The sequence below is a fragment of the Acomys minous genome (genome assembly GCF_964271855.1).
Source record: "Acomys minous genome assembly, chromosome: 13".
NCBI classification, from domain to species: Eukaryota; Metazoa; Chordata; class Mammalia; order Rodentia; family Muridae; genus Acomys; species Acomys minous.
The window spans coordinates 35742443-35747491 of record NC_140495.1 but is presented as its reverse complement, the minus strand read 5'-3'; the positions used below and the strand labels follow the sequence as shown (position 1 = coordinate 35747491).

At 39.0% G+C, this 5049-nt stretch overlaps 1 pseudogene across 1 annotated transcript; it reads left to right on the top strand.

The window, feature by feature from the left end:
* Positions 1-3155: 3155 nt before the first annotated feature.
* Positions 3156-4167, top strand: LOC311580707 (stathmin-like; annotated as a pseudogene). The gene is made up of 2 exons: positions 3156-3197; positions 3716-4167. The product of its transcript is annotated as a stathmin-like (transcript).
* Positions 4168-5049: the final 882 nt, after the last annotated feature.

Below are 5049 nucleotides of genomic sequence, written 5' to 3'. Positions count from 1 at the left end.
GTACAACTAATCTAAAGTTTGTCAGTTTGCTAGTTCAGCCTTCTAAGTGTTTGGATTACAGGTGTGTTTCAGCAACTGACCTACATGCACACACTTCTATAGGATTCAAAAATGCACATACTCACACTTTCTGCTCTTTTGGTTAAAGGTATTTTTGCTTCACAGTTGGTTTGCTTCACATCATGTAATGAAAAGTGTGACTTCAATTTGATTTCTTTCTCATTTTACCTGGTCAGTTCTGTGTGTTGATTCAGGTTCTATATTTCTGATTCTTTTTAAAAAATTATAATAAGGTTTTCGTTACATCACTTTATTCTTACACAAGAATCCCAGTTGTATGTATCTGAGATCAATTTTGTCTGTCCTCTGAAGCTACTATGTGCTGATTACTTTTCCCTCCTTTTATTTTATTGACAGAGGTTGGCTATTTTAATTCTCTTCCTTGATGTCCCTGATTATAATTCCTATTAGTTCTGTGCTCTCTGTCACCTGGTAGTTTTGTCCTCATCCCTGAGATGATTTTATCTTTCAACTCTGTTCTTTTTGCAGTCTTCTTAGCTCTCACATTCTTTGCCTCTTTTTTTTTTTTTCCTGAGTTTTTGAATTCCTGGTTGAAGTATTTTACAAATATATGCAAATGCTTATTTGATGATTTTTGATTTGCTTTTCTTATTCTGTATGGGTTTTAGGAGAATTTTCACCAATAATTTTTTTTTTATTCTTTTGTACTTTCAGCAACTGATAACTTGAGAGGTTTCAGCTATCTCCTGGCATTTTTATCAAATTCCCCCCAAAACCTCTGTGTTAACTGTGAGAAAGTTAATGGCTTATCAGTTTTCTCAGCTGAAGAGCACCCTCTTCTGTTGACATAAAACTACATAAATCTATTTTTAAAGTAGTGACATTTAGGAAAAGGAGATAATTTTTACATTTAGTAATTAGTGCTTGTCTTTCATTTATTTGTGGTTTGATTTTTCATTGTTTTTCCATATTTTTCCACATTTTCTTGACCAGTACATCCCTTCAATTCTACACAAGGGGACAGTTAAGCATTCTTCTTGCTTTGTATGAGTCAGTCTTCTGCTAGACAAAGTAATCTGTTTTTAAAGCCTATATCTGGGATGTCCTGCATTGTTTCCAGAATGATTCCCATTTACTTTCTGTTTCAGGGTATCCTTCAGGATTTTCTTAATCAAATGAGCATTTGTGGTATTCTTTGTCTTCTTCTATGCTGTAGCCATGAGTCTCTCTTTCTTGCTTTCCTTCATACAGCTTTTAGAAGTTATATGAAGAGCTTTGGTTTCATGTAGCTGTCATTATCCTTGATTAATAATATTACTAAAGATCCTATTCTAGAACTTATTTTTAATTCTCTATGAACTCTTTTAGAGATCGAGATGAGTTTTACTTAATTAATAAAAAAAATCAGAAACTGGTGACTGTCAAGCTTTATTTCTTACTGAACTCCTATCTTTTGTTAATGCTGGTTAAATTTCTATTGCTTTTTTAAAAATGAGATATGCAACTTACAAAGACAATGTATTTTGTCGTACAATTTTGGACCATCCCTTCTATGCTGAGTAGACTCATTTGTTTTCTGCCTGTAGCAAACTACATAAACAATGAATCAAGAAACAAAGATGAAAAGGTAGCAGCCAGGGTCCCACAACCTCCATTATAAGTATAACTTTATTGACCTAAATTCCACCTGTAAGACTCCTCCTTCCAAAGCGTCCAGAACCTCCCATTAGCACCCTGATTTGAGCAAACCACACTTTACCATATCGAGCTCTGGAGAGACATCAAGATCCAAACTATAGTTCTCAAAGTTCTGCTGTGGACTTCTCCTCATTTGACTTTTTTTTCCCTTTTTCTTTTTCTTCTAATCTGTACTTTTTAACTTTTTAACTTGTTATTTAATATTCTTGAGAATTTTAAAGATAAGCATTGCATCTGTACCTCTTGCTCCTACCGCTCCCTCTCCAACTCCTTCCATGTCCCTCCTCCCAATTTCATGACCTCCTCTTTAATTATTAAATGGAGATAGATAGATTAATAGACACATAACAGATAGATAGATGATAGATAGATAGATAGATAGATAGATAGATGATAAAAATATATAGAGATAGATGATTATAGATAGATGATAAATATATAAAAAGAGATAGATAGATGATAGAAACAGAGAGATTGAGAGATAGCTAGATAATAAATAACTAGATAGATGATCGATAGATGATAGATAGATAGATAGATAGATAGATAGATAGATGAGGGAGAGAGACAGAGACAGAGAGACAGAGACAGAGAGAGAGAGAGAGAGAGAGAGAGAGAGACAGAGAGAGAGAGAGAGAGAGAGAGAGAGAGAGAGAGAGAGAGAGAGAGAGAAGATCTGTGTCTCTGTGTCTTTCTCTTTCTCTGTCTCTGCAAGTCTCTTCTGCTTTTCAACCATACTGGAGGAATGTTAAAACCAAGTAGTGCTAGGAGAACGTAGTCAATAATCCACATCTCCAGTCTTGTGAGTAACAGCCCTCTGGTGATCCTAGCTCTGAACCCTCGTTAAACTGAAGAATACTGAGTATTGCAAGTATTATCCCTGCTTATGGTTTGAACTTTGAACTAGAACATAAATATTTTGAATTAGTAGGTAAGTTTTGGTTGTGCTTGTTGTATCCTTTGCCTAGAAATTTCCCACTTGTCCTCTTACTCTTAACTCTTAAGTTGCATTCTATTTGCTTTTATTTTATAATTCAATATCAAAATTGCTCTCTAGGCCTCTTCTACGTCTCCCAAGTCTTTGCTTAATCCTTTCACAGGACATTGCCTATGCTTGCCTCAAACATTAACTGTGAAAGTTTGCTTTTATTTATTCATGATAAATATATATGGCTTCTTAAATTAGAAATGTAAATATATTTTTTAATAACCAAATAAAACTAAATGAGAATTGAGCTTGAAAACCCTGAGATTCTACCTTAAAAAAGGAACAGGACAGATGTCTACCATGGAGGTCCTCTGAAAGACTCTACCCAGGAGGTGATCGAAGCAGGTGCTGAGATTTACAGCCAAAATTGGGGTGGAACACAGGGAGTATTATGAAAGAGTTGGGGGATAGAAAAACCTGGAGTGGACAGGAGCTCCACAAGGAGACGATGGAGCCAACAAATCCGAGCAGGTGGGGAGGCGTGTACGCTGTAGAGACTGATGCACCAAACAAGGACCAAGCATGGTGAGTATCTAGACCCTCTGATCAGATGTAGCAGATAGGCAGGCCAGTCTCCTTCTGGGTCCCATAAAATGAAGAGTAGGGGGCGACTTCTGACATGGACTCTGCTGCCCACTCATTGATCACTTCCTCCTGACAGGTGGGTCTTGCCAGGCCACAGAGGAAGAGGATACAGGCAATCCGAATGAGACCTGATAGGCTGAAGTCCAATGATATCCACTTTCCTGAGGACTAGGGAAGGGGGGAGGGGGGGAGGAAGGGAGGGTGGGACCGGGAGGCAACGAGAGAGGGGGGCTACAATCGAGATGTAAAGTGAACAAATTAAAAATTAAAATTAAAAATTCAGAGAGTGTGGCCAGGGAGGCTGGGACAGAGCAGGGCTTTCCTTGCCAGTGAATTGTGCAGAGGCACAGCCAGTCTCTTGTCTTCTGTCCATCACGGCTTTTTTTTTTTTTTTTTTTTTTTTTTTTTTTTTTTGATATTCAGGTGGAAAAACTGGAGAAGCGTGCTTCAGGCCAGGCTTTTGAGCTGGTTCTCAGCCCTTGGTGAAAAGTAGCTGTCCCTGATTTTCCCCTCTCCCACCCCCAAAGAAGAAGGATCTTTCTCTGGGGGAAATTCAGAAAAAAAATTAGAAGCTGCAAAAGAAAGATGCAAGCCTCATGAAGCAGACATCTTGAAGCGGCTCGCTGAGAAGCAGGAGCGTGAAAAAGAAGTGCTCCAGAAAGCTCTCAGGAGAAAAACAACCAGCAACATGGCAGAGGAGGAACTGACACACAAAATGGAGGCTAAGGAAGAGAGCCAGGGAGGCGCAAATGGCTGCCAAGCTGGAGCGTCTGCGAGAGAAGCACAAGCACGTTGAACAGGTACGGAAGAAGAAAGAATGCAAAGACGCTGCTGATGAGACAAAGGCTGACTAATTTGTTCCAAGAACTGATTTCCTCCCCTACCCGTTCCTAAATATCCAAAGGCTGTAGTGGTCAGTGTCATTTTCTTTTACCACCTGACAAATATTCTAGAAGCTGATGGACTGTCTAGGTAGATCCAGACCATGAGATGCTGTACTCTTTTTTTTAAAGCGTTGGTCTTTCTAATGTAAGTTTCTTTTTTAATACATTTTATTAATTTATTACATCTTATTACATTTATTACATATTACATCTCAGTTGTTATCCCATCCCTTGTATCCTCCCATTCTTCCCTCCCTCCCATTTTCCCCTTATTCCCCTCCCCTATGACTGTTCCTGAGGGGGATTACCTCCCCCTGTATATGCTCATAGGGTATCAAGTCTCTTCTTGGTAACCTGCTATCCTTCCTCTGAGTGCCACCAGGTCTCCCCATCCAGGGGACATGGTCAAATATGGGGCACCAGAGTTCGTGTGAAAGTCAGACCCCACTCTCCACTCAACTGTTGAGAATGTCCTGTCCATTGGCTAGATCTGGGCCCAGGGATCCTGCTCAAACTATGGCACCAGCCAAGGATAATACGTGCAGTAAACTTTGAACCCCTACCCAGATTTATGTAAGTTTCTAACATTGGTCTTTTTTGTTGTATCTCTCCCACCTCAGAACGCTCGGCGCTGGTTAATGGCTAGTGCTGTACTGACTGCTGAAGACGTTCGTGAAGAGAGTCTAGTGTCTTCTTCCAGCCTGTTAGATGTTGAATGTCTGTTTACTTTGCCATCCCAATTCTGTCCCAATCTCACCAGATGCTACTGTACTCGAATGATTAATAAACTGCACAATGCTGTTAAGAAAAATTCAAATCATACTTGTATCAATACCAAGAGAAAAACTACTAAATAAAATTAATACTAACCAG